Source organism: Gorilla gorilla, chromosome 17 (genome assembly GCF_029281585.2).
Source record: "Gorilla gorilla gorilla isolate KB3781 chromosome 17, NHGRI_mGorGor1-v2.1_pri, whole genome shotgun sequence".
NCBI lineage: Eukaryota > Metazoa > Chordata > Mammalia > Primates > Hominidae > Gorilla > Gorilla gorilla.
In genome coordinates this window covers 56,687,719-56,710,432 of record NC_073241.2, presented here as the reverse complement: position 1 = coordinate 56,710,432, position 22,714 = coordinate 56,687,719, and the positions used below count along the sequence as shown (strand labels likewise).

At 36.5% G+C, this 22,714-nt stretch overlaps 1 pseudogene; it reads left to right on the top strand.

The window, feature by feature from the left end:
* Positions 1-12,965: 12,965 nt before the first annotated feature.
* Positions 12,966-14,319, top strand: LOC109023954 (proliferation-associated protein 2G4-like; annotated as a pseudogene).
* The last annotated feature ends 8,395 nt before the right edge of the window (positions 14,320-22,714 follow it).

The window sequence follows — 22,714 nt, the reverse complement described above, 5'->3', positions numbered from 1 at the left end:
CCATGGGTTATTTAGAAATTTCTAAATATGGTTTCTAAGCTCATAGGTTTTTTAACTTACCTTTTTGATATTGATTTCGAGCTAAATTTCAATATGATTGAAACATACTATGTATGATTTAAATATTTTGAAATTGAGACACTATATCTCAGCAGATGTTCAATTTTTATGTTTCATGAGTACTTGAATAAAATATATGCTCTAGTATTTGGTTGAGTGATCTACATATGTCAGGTAAATCAAGATTATTAATTATGTGCTTCAATTTTTTTTTGAAATTTTAGTTTTTGTCTGCTTCTTTTTATCACTTACTGAGAGTGGTATATAAAACTCTATCAGGAGTGAATATTTGTCTATTTCTCCTTGTAGTATTGTCATATTTGTTTCATACATTTTGAGGTCATATTATTAGACAAATTCAAATTTAGAATTTCTGTATGTGATAGATGAATTAAACTAGTCACTGTAAAGGATATTTTGTATTGTAGTTTTGTTCTGTGCTCTGTCCCATATTAATACAGATACATCAGATTTCTTGTGACAAATAATTGCACGGTAATTTTTCCATCGTTTTACTTTCCACCTCCCAGTATTTTCATATTTTAGTTTTGTCATTTTTAAGCATCATGTAGTGGGACTTTTCAGTCTGATAATCTGTCTTATAATTAGAGAATTTAGTTCGCTTACATTAATGTAATTGCAGATTTATTTGCTTATATATATGCACTTTATCCTTTGCTTTCCATCAGTCTTATGTTTTTTAAAAAGATTTCTGTCTTATTGTTACTTGATTATTTTAATTATTTCATTTTCCCTGTACATTATCCTAGAAATTGTATACTATTTTCCTTTCAATGGTTACATTCAAGATTCAAACATGCATCCTTGAATTATCAAAATATAATTTAATTGGTGTTTGTATCTTCATTTGATCATTTCATCTAACTTTATATACTTCCTGATTTAGTATATTTTAAAATGTAATTTAATATTCTATCTCACTCCCTCTCTTTTTCCTTCTTTCTATATATGTATTATATGTATATATTATATTTATATGTGTATATATTTATATAATAGCTATACTGAGATAAAATTCACATACCACGAAAATCACCCATTTAAGGTATATAATTCAATAGTTTTTAGTATATTAACAGTTATGCAACCAACACTGTAATCAATTTTAGAACATTTATCACTCCAAAAAGGAAACCCTGTAGCCATTATCAGTCACTCCTCATTTTTCCCCAAACCTTTCTCCCTAGAAAACCATCAATCTACTTTGAGCTTATGTAGCTTTACCTATTCTGGATACTACTCATAAAGGAGTTGACAATATGTGGTCTTTTGTGACAGGTTTCTTTCACTTAGCGTAGTTTTCAAGGTTCTTTCAATCTATATCATGCATTAGGACTTAATTCATTTTTTCTGACTGAATAATACCATAGTATGTACTTATTACATTTTGTTTATCTGATCATTCATTGATGGGTCGTGAATGACCCGCAGTTTGTTTCCATGCTTTCAGCTATTATGAATATGCTGCAGTGAGCATTTGTGTATAAGTTTTTGCGTGGACATATATATGTAATTCTCTCGAGTACGTGCCTAGGAGTGGAATTGCTGGGATATGTGGTAATTCTATGTTTAACTTTAAGACCTACTCAACTATTTTCCATAGAAGTCAAGTCGTTTTACATTCCCACAAGGAATATACAAGGGTTCCAGTTTCTGAATGTTTTTGTCAACCCCTGTATTCTGTTTTTTGTTGTTGTTGTTTGTTTGTTTTTTTAATTCTAGCCACCTTAGTGGATATGAAGTGATCTTTTTTTGTGGTTTTGATTTGCATTTCTTCAATGACTAATTATGTTGAATATTTTTTCATGTGCTTTTTAGCCATTTATATATATTCATTGGGGAAATATCTATATAGGTTCTTTTGCCATTTTTCAGTTGGGCTATTTATCTTTTTGTTGTTGAGTTATAAGAATTCTTATATATTTTGGATACTAGATTATTTTCAGATATATAATTTGCAAATATTTTCACCATTCTGTGGGTGTTCTTTTTTCATTCTTGATGATATCCTTTGAAGGTTTTAATTTTTATTAAACCCAATTTACTTACATTTTCTTTTGTCACTTATGATTTTGCTGTTATAGCTAAGAAGGCTTTGTTCTGCAAAAGGTCAGGAAGATTTATGTCTACATTGCCTTCTAAGAGTTTAATAGTTTCAGCTGTTACATTTAGGTCTATGATCAATTTTGAGTTGATTTTTATACATGATGTAAAGAGGGGTTTTGACTTCATTTTGTTGTTGTTCTGCATAATCACTTGTCCCAGCACCACTTGTTGCAAAGACCATTCTTTTCCCATTGAAATTTTTGGCAGGCTTGTTAAAAATCAATTTAATGTAAATGTGAGAGATTATTCCTAAACTCTTGATTCTATGTCAATGATCTATATGTCTGTACTTATACTAGTACCATGTAGTCTTGATTACTGTAACTTTGCTATAAGTTTTGTAAATGGGAAGTGTGAGTCCTCCAACTTTGTTCATCTTTTTTCAAGATTGTTTTAACTATTCTCGGTCTTTGAAATTTCCATATGAATTTCAGAATTAGCTTGCTAATTTCTGCAAAGAAGCCAGCTCTGATTTTGATAATGATTGCATTGAATCTGCAGATCACTTTGAAGAGTATTGCCATTTTAAAACAGTATTATAACAATATCAGAACAATATTAAGTCTTCTCATCCATTAACAAGAGAAATCTTTTATTTATTTAGATCTACTTTATCTCAGCGATGCTTTGTACTTTTTTAGAGTCTAACTTTTGCATTGCCTTAAATAATTTTATTTCTAGGTATTTTATTCTTTGGGATGGCATTAAAAGTAGAATTTTGTTCTTAATGTCATTTTCAGATTTTTCATTGATTATGTATAAAACTTCATTTGATATTTGTATATCATCTTGTGTCCTGCAACTCTGATGGACTTACTTATTAGTGATAAGCTTTTTTAGTGAATTCCTTGGAATTTTCTATATACAAGTTCATGTCATCTGTAAATATAGTTTTACTTCTTTCTTTCCAATTTGGGTTCCTTTTTGTTTCTTTTTTTGACTGTTGCCCTGGCTAGAGCCTGTAGTGCACTATAGAACAGAAGCGTTGAGAGGAGATATCCTTACCTTGTTTCTGGTCTTAGAAAACAAAGATCACTTTGACTATTGTTATTATATGTTTGCTAGTAATTTGTTGAGGATTTTGCATCTATGTGATATTGGTCTATAGTTTTATTTTTTGTTTGTGATATCGTTATCTGGTTTTGGTATCAGGATAATACTGGCCTCACAGTATAAGTTTTAAAGTGTTCTTCCTTTTCTATTTTTTTGGAAGAGTTTTTTGGAAGAGTTTCATTTTGTTTTGTTAATTTGGTAGAATTCAGATTCACCAGTGTAACCATCTCATTCTGGTCTTTGTAGTTTTTAAATTCCTAATTCAATTTCTATACTTGCTATAGGTCCATTCAGATTTTTTGCTTCTTTTATTGTCAGTTTTGTACCTTGCATCTTCCCAGGAATTAATCTATTTTATCTAAGTTATCTAATTCATTGGCATACAGATTTTAATTTTATTCCTTATAATCTATTTATTTGTGTTAATTTGGTTGTAATGTCCCATTTTTCACTTTTGATTTTATTAGAGTATTCTTTCTTTTTTTCTTGCTCATAACCACCTAATAGTGTGACAATTCTGTTGACTTCTCAAAGAATCAACTTTTAATTTCATTGATTTTTCTCTATTGTTTTTCAATTTTATATTTTTATCAACTTGTACTCTAATCTTTATTATTTCTTTCCTTCTGCTTGCCTTTATTCCAGTGTTTTAAGGTAGAAAACCAGATTATTGATGTAACATGTTTCTTCTTGAATATTGACATTCACAGACACATTTTCCTCTAAGCATTACTTTAGCTGCACCCCATAATTATTGGTACAGTGTGTCTCCGTTTTCACTTCTCAAGTATTTTCTACTTTCCTTTTCATTTCTTCTTTCACTTACTGGTTATTTAGAAGTGCACTGTTTAATTTCTTCATATATTTGAATTTCCAAAATTTCTGTTATTCATTTATAATTTTATTCCACTGAGGGCAATCTTTGTTTGATTTCAGTCATTTTACATTTATTGAGGTTTAGTGGCTTATCACCCAAATTCTATTGTAATTAAGAGCTCCCTCTGTTTTGACTATCTTGACATTCTATTTTTTAAAAAAGACCATTACTTTGGTGAGGGCTTAGGAGCTCTCTGTTCTTATGCTGTTGCTTCACCTGGGTAAAATGTCTGAGTCCTGCTCTGGAGCTGGAGGCAGGGGCAATGGCCCACTTCTCTTGCAGTGACACTTCTGCTTTATAATCAGGAGACTTTGTGGGGGAGGTAGCCTCTGGTGTCTTATCTTAACTCTCCAGATGTGGACCTCTGACCTATGAGCAAGGTGGGGAGGAAGCATGGATGAGGACAGGGTAACTGGGGTCACAACATTCTTGGCCTGAGTGAGGTTCTTGGGGTAGAGCCACCACTCTATGAGTTGGAACTGGATAGAGAAAGCAAATCTGCAACATAGAACTAAGGCAGATGAGAAATGCTTGCAGACTGCCTCTGCCCAAAAGATACCATAGCTTGGGACTGAGGGACATGGGAACTCTGTTTTCTTGGTCACATCCATCCAGAGTGGACGTTCTGTCACACTGAGATGTCAGAGGATAGAGAGAGGTGTAGGCTGTGGCTCAAGAGCCGTAGACTCCTACTGTTCTTACCAAGATTTAGTAGAAAATTGCTGTATGTTTTTGGAATAAATTTCAGAGGCTTTTATGAATGGAGCTTTTAAAATATAATTTTCACGAATTACGGTTGTTTCCCTGGAAAGCAAGTCTATGGAGTTTCTCATGCCACTATTCTGGAAATGGATCTCTCACTGTATATTGAAACACAGTGTCATTGTTATTATATTTTAATACTGCCAATATTCACTTAGACATACCGTTTTTCTCCCAGCTTCTATCAAGTATCAGTTTATTTCTCTAAACACTCTTTTATATTTACTTTAGTGCAAGTCTTCTGATGACAAATATTCTGTTTTTTCTTTGTCTTAAATGTTTTTATTTCATTGTTTTTTGTAGGATATTTTAAAACTAGATAGCAAAGCATTGTTAGCATTATTGTTTTCAACATTTTGACAGTATCTTCATTGTCTTCTGGATTTCACATTTTTTTTTTTGGGATACCAGCTGTCAGTCTAATTTTACTTTTTTCTTGCAAGTTAATGCGACATTTGGCCTTAACGATGAACATCCAAATTTCATTATTATTTTCTGCCTTTCTCATTTATGATTTATCTCCATGAGTTTACAATTCAAAAAAATTACATGATTTAGTAGCCATATTTTTAAATGTAAAAGCAACAGCAATATTTGTAAAAGATACAAAGAACTAAAAGCTGTGGAAGGAAGGAGAATGTCCCTCATAATATGCTCAAATTAGAATAAATTGAGAGAGTTTAATAAAATGAAAATATATTGCTAGGGTGTAAGGACACCATGAGGGATATAGTTGCAGTACCACCAGGGCTGGTAACTGCAGAGTTGTTACTACCCTAGAAAGGAAGTGGTCACAGGAACCTTAGAGGATTGAGTTCTGTCCAGATAGCTACCTTGAGAAGAACACAGCTTTCCCTGTGAAAGGACACAGCTAGCTTGAAGGCATCCCACAGGGAGAAAGACTGAGAATAAATATAATCTAATCTTACAACTTTGAAGATCATTTGTCATTCTCTCTAGTTTCCTTCAGGTAATTTTGTTTTGTGTTTATGTTTTTGAGTGTTCTCATAAGTGTGATTTTCTTTGTTTTGATGCTGCTTGGAGTTTACAGGGTTTTGTGAATCTTTAACTTGATGTCATCAGTTTTAGAAAATTATTTGTTCACATATTCCTTATGTCTCCTCTATTACTTTTTCTTCTGGAATTCAAATTCTTATATTTTATACCCTATTAATATACCCCCTATACTCCTTACTTTGTTTTGTATATTTTCCATTCTTTTGTTTCTCCCCCATTCTAGATATTTTAACCAACTTTCTCTTTACTTATTCTGTTTATCTGTGTGTAAACTGTTGTTAAGCCTGCCATCTCCTTAACCTATTGAGAGCTAAGTTATTGTACCTTTTAGTTCTAGAATTTTCATTAGTTTCTTTATGATTTTCAGTTCTTTGCCAAGTTCTCAAATAGTCTGTGTCTTTTAAAGTATGTGTTTGGCTGGACGCAGTGGCTCAAGCCTGTAATGCTAGCACTTTGGGAGGCCAAGGCAGGTGGATCATCTTAGGTCAGGAGTTCGAGACCAGCCTGGCCAACGTGGTGAAACCCCGTCTCTACTAGAAATATGGAACTTAGCCGGGCATGGTGGCGGATGCCTGTAATCCCAACTTTGGGAGGCTGAGGGAGGAGAATTGCTTGAACCCAGGAGGCAGAGGTCACAGTGAGCCGAGATCACGCCACCGCACTCAGCCTGGGTGTCAGAGCAAGGCTCTGTCTCAAAAAATAAATAAATAAATAAATAATAAAGTATGTGTTTGATAACTCCGTATTTTGGATCCTCTGTATTTTTAATTCTATTATCTTCCACTATCTATTATTTCTCATATTTTTACCGCATTGTCTTGTCTCCTTTTTTTCTGGTATGGGACTGTATATGTAAAGTTGTTACAAAAAAATTGAAGCCTAGGTTAATGTCATGTTAATCTAGAGAAGGTTTGCCTTTGCTTTTGGTAGACAGTCTGAGGCACTAGCAGTCACAGATCATTTTGATCAAATTTTAGGGACTGAGACTTTTTGAAGCTGGGCTTTAGTAGGTTTCACAGCTGATTTCTTTCTGGTTCACACTTACAAATAAGATATTGAGTCTATCAGAATCTCCGTCTAAAGTTGTACATTTTCTTAGAGTTCCTCATCTTTGGCAGACATTGAAGAGCAATCTTTCTTCTCTCAGCTCAGAAGACTTTAAAACGTCTACTCAACGTCTCACTCTCCCAAAAGCTTCTTCTGGTTTAGCAGATGCTTCTTGCAGAAAAGCTATCCCCAGATGTCTGGCTTATTTACCTGGGGTTTCTTCCTCCAAAGGGTTTAAGACCTGTAATTTCTCATGCTTTGCTAGCTCTGTTATGTATTCAAGCAGATGATTTTTATATCTTGTCCATCCTTTTTTCTTATGATTTTATTATTATTTTTTAATTTCCAACTTTTATTTTAAGTTCAGTGAAGAGGGAGAGGATCAGGAAGAATAGCTAGTTGTCCTTCTTTTCTTGTGTGCTCAGCAGGGGGGTTATTCTACAACACATTGTCAGCCATTCCTCAAAACAGAAACTCTGCATTCTGCCTTCCAAACTCAACATAAGCAATATTTTTAACCTAAAAATAAACTAACAAAAAAAATTAGTGGCTTCATGATACATTTAAAATAAAATCCAACTACCTAATTATTAGTATTTCTACAAGGTCCCACAAAAGCTGGACACAGCTTGTTTATTCAAACTTACCTTAACTAATGTCCCCTGAACTTACTGACTCCTATAAGATCAGCCTTTCTGTTCCTCATACACACCAAAGAACCTCCTGTCTCTCAGACTTTGCGTTTTTGTTCATCTTGGAACACTACTACCAGAGCTTTTCAAATGATTTATTCCTACACAACCTTATCTTTGCTCAAATAGTTCCTCCTCAAAACATCCTAGCCTGCCCACCCAACTTAAGAGACTTCTCCACTCCCCACCCTCTGTTATGAACAACACCATCTTTACTTGTTACACTGCATTTACTACAATCTGTACTTATCTTTACTTTTATTAGATTTTTATTTTAACATAGACAGAACTTTGTGAATCACTGTTGTGTGTTTAACACTAAGAATAACGGCTGGTACATAGTAACTACTCATTAAATATTTATTTAAATAAATGAACTATTGCCCATGACTATAAGCAAATTCGTTATCTTCTTTGACCCTCTTTTCACCTTTTATTTTAAGTGGTGGTGATCATCATCATAATACCTGGCATAACTAGTTGATAAAATATTAAACGTGAAAATATCTGATGCCTACAAGACAGTCAATAAACTTATTTTTTGCTTCCCTCCTTTTTACTCTTTCCTTTTTCCGGGTAGTTACTGAATGATAAAATAAACACCATTTTATTTTTTGGCATAATCTATTATTCCCCTGAGGAGTCTAGTAAGGTGTCATTACTAATGCAATACATTTATAGAATGGGGCTGGGGGCTTTAAAATTTCCCTGGAAAAATAAGTGATTTTTTCTTTTTGGTGATTTCTGTGTGGTCTTGATAAAAACCTCCTTGCTCCTTGAAAATAATGTTTGCATAAGTAAAAAAAAAAAAAAAAAGAAATAAATAAAATGAATATTTATCTGATTTGAGTTTGGCATTAATTTGTGTAGAGCAACTGTATTGGAAATATAGCAAAATGCTTGCCTTTGCTGTGAATCCGTTACTGTCACCTCCTGTTCCCCAATCACTATCTAATTAAGGCATTGCCCAGATTTTATGTCCTAGAAGTGAGGTGGACAGAATTTATTTACTGCAGGACCCCTGGCTACATGATGGCTAAATGATCTGAATACATGTGGCTACTTACTAAATATGATTTGACTATTATTTATTAGTGTTGAGACATTTTGGAACTTCAGTTCCCATGTATCCCATTATTTCTGTTCTTAGGTTTTTAATGAACAAGCATTTCACCAAGTAGATCTCATTAGCACAGACATACCAGGATTGGTAGATTTGTTCTATACTTCATTCCATGGGGGAGCAGTATGACCGCATTCTGCAGAGGTTGGCAGGGCTCTGGTCTGCTGCCATTGAGTTATAGAATACAAGATAATGCATGCATAATAGATTAGCAATTTGAAACATTTCCTTCTTGATTTTATATATCCATAATACGTTAAACCTTGTTCCAGGAGAAGTCTTACTATTAAGGAGGACTCAATTTATTCCATCAAATTATCTTCACTACCTGTATCTGGCATTAGGAACAAGAAATTCTTACTTATTAGGATCTCACACTAAAATTCTGTGCATTCTGTTTCACTCGTAGATGGCAGAGTGACTACAAATTTCTTGTGTTTAAATACTTTGTGACCCCATTAGACAGAGAGCACAGAATAAAAATATTCCGTGTGTCATAAACATAGTCATTATTTCTAGCACATACTGAAAATTACCAGTATCAACAAGGATATAAAAACCTTCAAATTAAACTCACAAGCTAAAACAGTAAATAACCACTCTTTTTACAAGAAATGTGAGGCTATGAGTCTATCAAATGTGAAACTGTAAGAACTGCATACACTATGAAGTTTAATATGTCTTGAGAATTTCCCTTCAGGTAGGCACGTTGCTTATAATGTGTTCACTAGAACCACATTATAATTAGAAATATTTGAAAACTCCAGCTCTTGATGGAGGATATATCTAATAGTACGAATTGATTTTGACATTATTAATGAATTTATTCTGCTGAAGCAAATACTGCTTTTTGAGATGAAAGATATGATTTTTAAATTTCATTAGTTCTCTTAGAGACACACAAAATTGTCAAATCCAGATGCCTTTGAAAGTTCATAATCACATAACCTGAGTTATTAATTAGGTCTTCTTTTCTGAACAACTTTAGTTATTTTGTGGACTACATTTCATTTTCTTAGCTGCTGTATTGGTTTGTATTTTCATCACAATTGAACAAATATATATTTGTGAATGCTCTTGCTAGCAATGTATTTCACAAAAATTCTCTTGTGCATTTAAAATGTTTGATGTTTCCAGTAAACCATAGTTATTAAATCCAAAATAGTGGCCGAATTGCTTATATTTATCTCTTTATCATTCTTTCATTTATTCTTTAGTCACTAATTCATTTATAATAACATTCACTACCTCTTGAGGTTTTTATTTTTTATGTTTTATTTTTTATTTATTTATTTTGAGATAGAGTTTCACTCTGTCACCCAGGTGGAGTGCAGTGGCGTGATCTTGGCTTACTGCAACCTCCGCCTCCCAGGTTCAAGTGATTCTCCTGCCTTAGCCTCCTGAGTAGCTGGGACTACAGGCGAGTGCCACCACGCCCGGCTAATTTTTGTATTTTTAGTAGAGACAGGGTTTCACCATATTGGTCAGGCTGGTCTTGAGCTTCTGACCTCGTGATCAGCCCACCTCGGCCTCCCAAAGTGCTGGGATTACAGGCATGAGCCACCGCGCCTGGCCACCTCTGAGGTTTTTAATCACATAAAACATGTATATGGGTTTAGAATAGTACCAGCATGTAATCAAAGCTCAGTAAATATTAGTTATTATTATTTGTATTAATTTAATTATTCAAACAATTGTTAGAATCCATTACGGACAGGTAGATGCTATGTAAAAATGATAAGTAAGACACATAAGTATTCACGCCTATGAAACATATTCCATGGATAACCAACTATACAAACCTAAGTGTGTGCTGGGTAAGATGCTTTCCTATCAACCATGCCAGCAAAACACATAAACATAAAATGTCAAGCCCTTTTCAAAAATATCTCTTGTTAGTAACATGTCTCCTTTTCTTAAAAACTAAGAATTCAGGGATTTAACAAAAGTTTTAGAGCTGTTTTCAATCATCATAGTCTCTATAATAGAAAGAACCCTATAGTGAGAGCTAGGAAAGTTAGTTCCAGCTGACAGCAAGTTGTCTGTGTGACCTTGGGTAGGTCATTGAAACTTACTGGGTCGTGATATCTTCACTTGAAAAACTAAAAGCAAATATCCGGAAGATAAGGCCTAGGAATTTGCAGTTTAAGAAGGCTCCTTAGGTGCTTTTATTACTAAAACCTAGCCAGCCAGTGTTACAAGGACTGCTAGCAATTCTCCTAATTCTTTTACACTAACAAGAACTTGAAAAACCAGTGAATGAGTGGATGATAGGGTTCCGCTTTTTTGTGCAGTATATAAATGTTACATCTAGAAAGTCCCTAGTCTTAAGATGAGTGTTATTAATGCATTTTGTCAATTAGGCATTACTTTGGATTCAGAAAGGCATCAATTAAAATGACATCCATTTTTGTGGCAATTAGACATGTCAGTTCTGCAGCTTAGTGTGAATGACTTTACAATCTCATAATTTTAATATCAATCTCAAAACAATAGGAAGCTTTGGCCATGAGAGGAGGAAACACAATTTTGAACTACAGAGTACAGATGAGATTTTTAGAGGCATTGTGACAGCCAAGGGGTAGAGTCAAGTATCCGGGTACTTAGTAGGCAAAGAAGAAATTTTTGAAATTGAGACCTGATGCCAGAAAGAAGATGGGAATGCAGAATCTGTTCATCTGCTCATTTATTCCACAAATAGTTACTGAATTCTGGCATTATGCTAGCCACAAGTTTGCACATGCAATTATAATATAGTCCTCAGTCTTAAAGTGATTAGAGCTTACTGACCAGCAATTTCCACTTAAAAAATTTGGCCTAGATCATGATTAAACTGTTAAGCACCTTTAAAAATTATCTTACCAGGCCGGGCGTGGTGGCTCATGCCTGTAATCCCAGCACTTTGGGAGGCTGAGGAGGGCGGATAACGAGGTCAGGAGATCGAGACCATCTTGGCCAACAGAGTAAAACCCTGTCTCCACTAAAAAAAAAAAAATACAAAAAATTAGCCGGGCGTGGTGGTGGGCGCCTGTAGTCCCAGCTACTCGGGAGGCTGAGGCAGGAGAATGGCGTGAACCCAGGAGGCAGAGCTTGCAGTGAGCCAAGATAGCGCCACTGCACTCCAGCTTGGGCGACAGAGCGAGACTCTTGTCTCAAAAAAAAAAGAAAAAATTATCTTACCTTTGTAATTTGATAAGACTAATTTATTCCAAAGTTTAGTTTCAGCGATGGTATCCTTCATGACCTTTGACAAATCACATATAATCTCCATGATTTACTTTATATATTTTTCTTTGCATCAACTTGCTATTTGTACCTAAAAACAATTGAGACAGCCAGGTGGGAGGTGGTCCCTGGAGAAACTCCAACCAGCCTCCCCACTGAGGCGGAGCCTTGGGAAGTTCATGCCCTTTGCAGTGGGGTGAAGCTTGGCCCCTCCTCTTCCTGTGCGGAACCTAGGATTCCAACCCTCTGGCAGGAAGTGCTGTAGCGGAGGGTTTCTCCCTTGTTTTTTTTTTCCCTTTTTCACCCAATAAAACCCTGCTTTACTCACCCTTTAAACCATCTGTGAACCTAAATTTTCATGGTCGTGGGCCAGACAAGAACCCCGTCTTTAGCTGAAGTAAGGAAAAGTCCTGCAACACAATTATGTAAAATATAAAATTTAGATCAGTACCGTAAGTAAGAAATTAATACCGTTTGCCATGAATGTTTGGTAAATACGTAAAAATAAATACAATGAAAACCAAATAATACTGTTAAGTCATACTTAGATGCAGTTTCCTGATCAGTGGTCAATAATGGCTTTCATGTTTTTAAGAATGGGTACTAGCAATCATTAGAAAGGTGTTAAAGATATATTTTCAACAAATTGTTGCTTTCTCCTTAACCCTAAGTACCTGAAAACAACAAAAAAATTTATCAAGTTACTAATGCTTATTCAATTATACATTATACATAATAGGGAGAACACTAGGTTTAACAAATACAAAAATTTCCTAACAGACTCTAAAAAATAAACATTGACATTAAAATGTAAACCCATATATAGGAATCCCCAAAATCTCGCTCTCGCCTGCCTGCCTGCTCTCTTGCTTACTTGCGCTTTCACTTGCCCCCTTCTTGAGGATCCAAGGTGTGCTCTGACCACAGCCTGCAGCTGGGATGGGAGACAGAGGAGGTGGCTCAGGGAAAATGAGGCTGCAGTGCTGGTGGTAGGAAGATGTTGGGCAGGGATGAGCAGCAAGAGCAAACTATCGCTGAGGACCTGGTCATGACCAAGTATCAGATGGGTGGGTGACATCGCCAACTGGGTACTTTGGTCCTTGGTGGAAGCATCCAGCTCAGGTGTGTGAGTACTGAGGCTGTGTGAGGAAGGTGATGCCATGATTATGGCAGAAACAGGGAAAATCTTCAAGAAAGAAAAGGAAATGAAGAAAAGTATTGCTTTTCCCACCAGCATTTCGGTAAATAACTGTGTGTGTCACATCTCTCCTTTGAAGAGTGACAAAGACTGTATTCTCAAGGAAGGTAACCTGGTAAAAATTGACCTTGGTGTCCATGTGGATGGCTTCGTCGCTAATGTAGCTCATACTTTTGTGGTGGATGTAGCTCAGGGGATCCAAATAACAAGGCAGAAAGCAGATGTTATTAAGGCAGCTCACCTTTGTGTTGAAGCTGCCCTATGCCTGGTCAAACCTGGAAACCATAACACACAAGTGACAGAAGCCTGGAACAAAGTTGCTCATTCATTTAACTGCATGCCAGTAGAAGATATGCCGTCACACCAATTGAAGCAACATGTCATTGATGGTGAGAAAACTGTTACCCAGAACCCCGCGGACCAGCAGAAGAAGGACCATGAAAAAGCTGAATTTGATGTTTTCATCAGCATAGGAGAGGGCAAGGCCAAGGATGCAGAACTACTATTTACAAAGGAGACCCCTCTAAATAATATGGACTACAAATGCAAACTTCAGGTGCCTTCTTCAGCGAGGTGGAAAGGTGTTTTAATGCTTTGTTGTTTAAGAGCATTTGAAGATGAGAAGTAGGCTTGGATGGGTGTGGTGGAGTGCACCAAACATGGACTGCTGCAACTATTTAATGTTCTGTATGAAAAAAAGGGTGAATCTGTTGACCAGTTTAAATTTACAGTTCTGCTCATGCCCAATGGCTCCATGCTGATAACCAGTGGTCCCTTTGAGCCTGACCTCTACAAGTCTGAGATAGAGGTCCAGGATCCAGAGCTAAAGACCCTCCTACAGAGTTCTTCAAGTTGAAAAACCCAGAAAAAGAAAAAAAAAGAAGGCCTCTCAGAGAACACCACCAGTGGGGAAACATTAGAAGAAAAGGAAGCTGGGGACTGGGGTGGGGCCTTCTCCCCAGATTGCTACTCCTGCCTCATCCCCTTCCCACTGTATCCCAGGCTCTGTGAAGTGCAGTTCTTCTTCTACGCCTGGGACCACCAGCAGAGCAGGGGTCTCCTTGCCCCCATCCCAGTTCCCCATCCTACCCCCTTCCAGCAACAACCAGCTCCAGCTGACTCTGGTCTTGGGAGGTGAGCCTTTCCAACCATGGAAGACTACTTTAAATGAAAAAAAGAAACTGAATAATAAAATCAGGAGTCAAAAAACAAAAAAGAAAGAAAGAAACTCCCACAGATTCAACAACAAAAAAATGTCTTGGAACAACATAAAGACTTCTTGAAACTGTTAAGGAATTGTAGCAAGGTTGTAGAATACAGGTAAATATACAAACATCAATCACTTTCCTATATATGAGCAAGGAACAAGTGGAATTTCAAATTAAAATATATCATCTACATTAACAACCAATACCATGAAACACTTAAGTATAAATCTAACAAAATATGTTCAAGAGCTATATGAAGAAAATGACAAAACTCTGATGAAAGAAATTAAAGAACTAAGTGGAGGGATATTCCATGTTTATTACTAGAAAGACACAATATGATTTTTCCCAACTTGGTCTATAGATTTAACATAATCCCAATCAAAATCTCAGCAAGTTATTTTGTGGTTATCAAAAAACTAATTATAAATTTTATATGAAGAAGCAAAAGACCCAGAATAGCCAAAACAATATTGAAGGAGAACAAAATTGGGACTACTTGACTTCAAGACTTAGTATAAAGTTACAGTAATCAAGACAGTATGCTATTGCAAAAAGAAAAAATAATAGCCTGGTGCAGTGGTTCATGCCTATAATCACAACATTTTGGGAGGCAGAGGCAGGAGGATTGTTTGAGGCCAGGACTTTGAGGCCAGCCTGGACAACATAGTGAGACTGTGTCTCTACACAAAAATTAAAAATTAGCCATGTATGGTGGCTTGCAACTATAGGCCCAGCAACTCAGGAGGCTGAGGTAGGAGAAGAGCCCAGTAGTTTGAGGCTGCAATGAGCTATGGTCATGCAATCTCATCACTGCACTCAAAGCTGGATAACAGAGTGATACTCTGTCTCTAAATAATAAAAATTTAAAAAGACAAATAGTTTAATGGAACATAATATAGAGACCAGTTAGAGACAAGAAATAAGCTCACACAAATGTCAATTGATCTTTGACAAGGAAACAAAGGCAATACAATGGAGAAAAGATAGTCTTTCAACAAATAGTGCTGGAGAAAGATGACATCTACATGCAAAAAAAATTTTAAAAAGGAATCTAGGCACAGACTTTACATGCTCCACAAAAAATATTTTGAAATTAATCATAGATGTAAATGTAAAATGCAAAAACTACAAAACTACAAAAAGATAACATAGGAGAACATTTAAATGACCTTTGACTTGGTAATGACTTTTTATACATAATGCCAGAGGCATGATCCATGAAAGAAATAATTGGTAAGCTGAACTTCATTAAAACTGAAAACTTCTGCTCTGCAAAATGTGCTATTAAAAGAATTAGAAGACAAGCCACAGACAAGAAGAAAGCATTTGCAAAAGTCACAACTAACAAAGGACTATTATCCAAAATAGACAAAAGAATCTTAAAATTCAACAATAAGAAAATGAACCACTCAGTTGAAAATGGGCAAAAGGCCTGAACAGACACCTCATAAAAAAGATACAGAAGAGAAGTATACATATGAAAAAGTACTCAACATCACATGTCATTAGAAAATTGCATATTAAAACAACAATGACATACCACTACTCACCTATTAGAATGGCCAAAATACAAAACACTGACAACAGCAAATGCTGACAAGGATGTGGAGCAACAGGAACTCCCATTCATTGCTGATTGGAATGCAACATGGCACAGCCAGTTTGGAAAACAGTTTGGCACTTTCTTACCATGCAATTTAGCAATTCTGCTCCTTGGTATTTATCCAAATAAACTGTAAACTTATGCCCACACAAAAACCAATACATGGATGTTTACAGTAGCTTTAATTTCCATAAACTCTAAATTTCTTTAAATATAAATTTCTGTAAATTTCAGTTTAATTTTTATAAACTGAAAGCAACCCTGATGTCCTTCATTAGGTGAATGGAGAGATAAACTGATAATCCAATTTAACGATGGAATATTATTCAACACTCAGAAGAAATTAGCTATCAAGTCATGAAAAGACATGGAGGAACTTTAGAAGCATTCAGATTGGTGAAAGACGCCAATCTAAAGAGGCTACATGCAGTATTATTCCAACTACATGACATTCTAGGAAATGCAAAGCTATGGAGACAGTAAAAAAAATCAGTGATTGCCAGGTATTAGGAGGAAAGGAGGGTAAATACATGGAGTATAGAGGATTTTTAAGGCAATGAGGTTATCCTGTATGATACTATAATGGTGATCATGTCACACATTTGTCAAAACTTATAACAATGTACCACTTCTATTTATCCATAGAATTTTCCTTTAAGAATCCATAGAATATACCACACCAATAGTAAACCCTGCTATAAACTATGGACTTTTGAGTAATAATGATGCATCAATACAGATTCATTGATTGTAACTAATACATCACTCTAGTGTCAGATGTTGATTACAGAGGAGGCTGTGCAAGTGTAGGGACAGCCAGTGTATGGGAACACTGTACTTTCTGCTCAATTTAGCTGTGAAGTTAAAACTGCTCTAAGAAAATAAAGTCTGCTTAAAAAAAAAAAGATACAGGAAAAAGATGCATCCCCATTACCTTCCTCTATTTGTTTTAAAATGTAAACGGATTCATCTTATTTTGTGGAGTTTCAGTAATTGATCAATTCATGGAGGGGTTGTGTTCCCAGGTCAACTTGTATGTCAATTGTTGGAACTCAGAACAAACTTTTCCAAAGAGACAGCTGTTAAATCGAACTACATATGGCCTGAGAAGGACTCCATACTTCTATATTTGAGTCTGTGGAGGAACTGCAACCTAAGTTAATATAATAGGTAGACAAAATTGAGAACCTATCTTGGGAGTGTGCACCTGTAACAGTGGCTGAGTCTTGGCCAATCCCAGCAGCCAGACTTCAACCATTCATACACTGTCGAGTGTTCAAACTGTGTTCAACTAAGGCAAATGCTGAGCTGTACTTCACTTCTGATTTCTGTAGGTCACTTCCCTTTTTTTGTCTATAAATCTTTCACCACGTGGCTGTGCTGGAGTCTGTCTGAATCTGCTGTGATTCTGGGGGCTTCGCGATTCGCGAATTGTTCATTGCTCAATTAAACTCCTTCACATTTAGTTCGGCTGAACTTTTTCTCTTAAGACAACATTCTCAGAGTGTTTAAATTCCTGTTCTCATCTACAAAAGCCTTTTCAGCTCAGTCTATAACTGAGCATCTCGACTCAATATTTTTAAAAAACCCAATATGTTAAGTACACCAGTTAGAGCTTTCTACCCATTCTCATAAAAGTAGAACTGTATGAGTTCTGAGTTGCATTTATTTGGATCTCTGCCCCAGCATTTTTTGAATTAAAAAAAAATAGGGTAAGAATTCTAGATTTATGGAAGGGGAAGGGGGGTTTCCTGGATAATATACTGTACTTGGATGCACAAAAGGTGGTAGTTTTCAGGGGAGACTACAGCTAGGTGTAAATCTTTGGAGGTTACAGGTTTGGAAGTTGGAGAAGGCATTTATGTATGGATTACTATTAAGTGTTTTTTTTTCTTTAGCTAAGCGTTTCTAACTTATGCTGGTATTCTTCCAAATATGAGAATCATAATCATGGCTCATATTTAGTGGGTGGTTTTATGTGCATGAAATTAAACTAAAGACTTGGTATGGATTATCCAGTTAATCCTCAAAACAACCCTAAGAGATAAGTACTGTTATTATCCCCATTTTACAATAAGGAATTTTAAGCTTGGATAGTTTCAATAACTTGCCCAAAATCTCAGATGTAATAAGTGGCTATGTCTGGATTTAAATTGACTTAGTCTGCTAGTAGAGCTCAAACATCTAACTGCTGCTTAAGGAAGTGGCTCAAATAAGAAAAAAAGAAAGAAAATGCCTGTTTAAAAATCAGCCTTGCTATTGGACTTGTGTCTGTTAAACACATAATGTGACCAGAAAAATATACTGAAATAATTTGGGGCTCTGAATAATTCAGGTCATGAAATACTATGCTAACCCAAAGAATCCAGGTAAGTCTCCAAAGCTCAACACAAGTTTACTTACCTGAAAAATTGTACATAGTCACCTCAGTTCTAATTTGAAGAACTGAAAGAGGAAGCAAAAATTTATTGCCTTCAAATTGACATGTGCATAATACTTTTATATGTCACATCAACTGTGCTTTCGCTTTTACTGAGTGAACCTTGGCTGAAACAATACTTTGTTTCCTGTTTGATTATTTTGTAATAAGCCAGGGCTAAATACTGGAAAAAATGCTGTGAAGAGAAGAGAGCAGTAAGCAGAGAACAGAGTAAATGACCTGTCTGAGCAGTAGCATCTTCGATTCTTTGATCTGGGGAACCCTCTGATCAATGCAACATGCAGAGGCATAGGTCAGGGGTTCCCTCTGCATCCAGTGGTGAAAGAGACGCTTTGCCTAACTGCCACTCAGGGGAAACAATTGGGCTGAAGCTGGAGGAACAGAAGAGAGAGGTAGTGAGAGACCCAGTAGGGAGCCCGCACAGAAGCATTCACACCATGGGCTATTACGGCATGACCCGGAAGGCAGTGATGTGAAGTGCATCACAAAAGCAGGACTAGCCCTGTAAGCTTCTAAAACTGAGTTTTAAGCATCTGTGATCTGCCTCCTGAGCATTTGTATCTCTCCATAGGAAGGAGGATGAAACAGCTGCACATGTTTTCTCCAGTGCTATAGACCTGTCATCAGCACTGCATTGTTTACATATGGCTATAAGGTCTTTAAGCCCAGGATCCCTTAGCTATACAGCAGGGACAGATATTTACATGACAGCTGTGTCAATTGGAAGCCACCTTGTGAGCTTGTTTGTTTCACTGAAGCTCCAATCACCACCACCTGCCCCCTCCCGCAATGCCCCAAAGACACAAATCTAATTCTTCCCTCTTTTTAAGATGAACTCCATGTTAATAATAGAACTGCAGTGCAGAGGCTCAAAATGGAAATAGCTGGCATTTCCTTAACAAGACTCTTAATTCTGCTAGAAATAATGGATTTCAAGTGAAATAGCTCGAGTCCAAGAAGAGTGGTTATAATTCATGACCAGACGCCCAAATGAAATCAAAATCTGGGAAACATGCAAAGTGCTAATTTTCTACATCAGTGGAATTTATCAAGTTCCTACTGATTAATTTGGACAGTGGTTTGGTTGTTCAATTGATAGAGCTTTGTTTGCCTTGCAAAGACATCTGAGTGACATTGATTTAAATATTATTGCAACTTCCTGGTTTTATGAAAAGCTTTTAACACTGTAAAAACCCTCTGAATCACAAGTGGCTAACATTAAGTGTTTTTATTTTTATTTTTATTATTCTTTACTATTTGAGGCAAGATTCCTATTTACTTCACCAATGAGGTGAAGAGCACTGTATCTTTGAAGAGCAATTACCATGTGTATTTCAAGAAGTGGTTTCTAATTCATCCGTGTTGCTTTAGTTTATGGTTAGTTTTTCCAAAAAAAAGTACTTATTCTATAATAATGACTATTTACAATTAGCTTAGTTGAAAAATAAACCACTCCTAAAATGCTTACCAATAGTTCAATATTGATCATACACCCTGATGTGGTTTGAATGTGTCTCCCAAACTTCATGTGATGGAAATGAAGCCAGGTGCAGTGGCTCATGCCTGTAATCCCAGAACTTTGGAAGGCCAAGGCAGGAGGATCACTAGATCCTAGGAGTTCAAGACTAGCCTGGGCAACATAGTAAGACCCTCATCTCTACCAAAAAAATTAAAATTAGCTGGGCATGGTGGATGTGGTAGCACATACCTGTAGTTCCAGCTATTCAGGAGGCTGTGGTTGGAGGATCACTTGAGCCTAGGAAGTGGGAAGTGGGGCCTAATTGGGAGCTGTTTGGGTCATAAGGACACTGCTCTCATGAATGGATTAACGCTGTCATTGTGGGAATCAATTCATTATTGTAGGACTGGGTTCTTTTCAGGTCAAGTCCAGCTCCCATCTTGCTCTCTGTCATTCACTGTTGCTCTTCCACTTCCACTATGGGATGAGGCAGCAAGAAGGCCCTCACCAGATGCTGGTAACTTGATCTTAGATTTCCCAGATTTTGGACTGTTAGAAAGTAAACTTCTGTCCTTTATAAATTATCCAGTTTATGGTTGTTTGTTACAACAACACAAAACAAAGACATGACCTAAAACCTCTTTTCCACTATCTTAAAACATAAAATAGAAAAATGTTGTCTGACTTGGTATGTAAATAATCTCTTCTTCTCCCACACTAAGATGTCTATGTCCTAACCCCGGAACCTATGAACGTTACTTTTTCTGGCAAAATAGACAATGCAGATGTAATTAAGTTAAGGACTTTCAGATAGGAAAGTTATTCTGGGTTTTCTGGGTGGGCCTGACACAATCACAGGGGTCCTTATAATGGGGAGGCTGGAGATTAGGGTGACTGAAGGCTACAGAATATTGGAAGCAAAGAGAGACTTGAAGGTGCTCCACTGCTAACTGAAAATGGAGAAAGGGGCATGAACTGAAGAATGTAGCTCTAGGAACTGAGAAAGGCAAATAAATATGTTTTCCCCTAGAGCTCCCGAGAGAGCCCAGTCTTGTCAACAATTTGGTTTCAACCCATGTTGGTTTCAGAGCTGTAAGATAATAAATTTTTGTATTACTTTAAGCAACTAAGTTTGTGGTGATTAGTTACAGCAGCAACAGGAAACTAATAAACTAATAACACTGACTAACCCCAGGACTTAGACCAATTAATGCCCTTAGATTGGTGGAAGGAGTGACTGTTTCATTAGAACTAGACAATATGGACTAAAATTTAGTATATTCATTTAGCTTAAGGTACAAAATTTCTAGTCATTTTAAAGTGAAACACAATCATCCTACTCCGAAGCCATGTTAGGTGATTTAGGATTCTGTTCAGCTGAACATGGCTGGTCCCAAAAGCAGTGTGCCTTTGGAATACCCAAAGGGTGCTGAAAGGACTCAGATAATAAATGAGCTGTCCAATTATTCAGGAAATTATTAACAGGTGCTGTACAATTCATGTTCTATCATTATACATCATTCATCAAGTTAACAGCTTCAAATTGTTAATTGAGGGTCATATTTCTCTAAGTCTTTTTTTAAAATTCCAATATATCAATACACAAAATCCCCATTTGTTACCTTATTAAAGTAGCGAAGAGATTTTCCAGCAGGGCAGTAATGTAGAACTTGGGTTTTGAAATCAGAGAGAATGCAGGTTCAAATCCCAGCCCTACCATTTGTTGACTTTGTGACCTTGAGGCAGCAGCCCAATCTCTCTGAGCCTTGGTAAATGGGGAAAGAATCCTTTCTGTGGGCTTGTTGTAAAGATGTAATCAGATGAAGATGATCAGTGATTATCTGAGAATATGGAATTGTAGACATTGGGTGTAAAAAATCTACAGAGATTACAAATAATTCTACCGTTTTCCAAAGAGAAATAACATTTTCTCCTGCTCAGCAGGTGGGGTTAGAGAGCTAATCACCTTAGTCTCATCAGGCATGATGATAGTGATGGTTTGGTAGTGATGCCTCAGTCTCTTGTCCACCCCAATTCCTAGGCAATAGCCCACCAGGTTTTTCAAATAAGGCCTTGGGGTGTTTATTGAGGTCTTTATCCCTGACAGATTCTGAACTCTAATCTTTGTCTTCTCCATACTACAAGATTAAGAAAATTCGACTCTGCTTCTCAGAGGTCTGTGACTTAGCTATTTATTCTCCCACTTTGTGTAGCTTCAGAATTGAGCAGAGGTTAGAGGTCAATCAACTATCCAGTTTTATCACCCCACCTCCATAAACCCTTTGGGAGCCTTCACGGTTTCTCTATCCCCTGCATTGACTCTCTACCCAGATAAATCTTAGATGCACAGCCTCTATCCCACACTCAAAATGGGCAGGTGCCTCCAGGGAAAAACTGCTGACTGCAATTCTCTTCTGTATGGAATCTCAACTCCCCTCATACTCCTTGCTTAGGGAACTCTCTGGTACCCTTTAGAAGATAACTTTGGGGCTGAGCATGGTAGCTCATGCCTGTAATCTCAACACTTTGGGAGGCCAAGGCAGGCAGATCACTTGAGCCCAGGAGTTCAAGACCAGCCTGAGCAACATGGTGAAACCCCATCTCAACAAGAAATACAAAATTTAGCTGGGTATGGTGATACACACAGGTGTATCCTGTGTGGGCTATTGCCAGCTCCTCCAGAGGTTGAGATGGGAGAATCATTTGAGCCCAGGAAGTTAAGGCTGCAGTGAGCCATGATTGCACCACTGCACTCCAGCATGGGTGACAGTGCAAGACCTTGTATCAAAAAAAATAAAATAAAGTAACTTTTGTATTTTG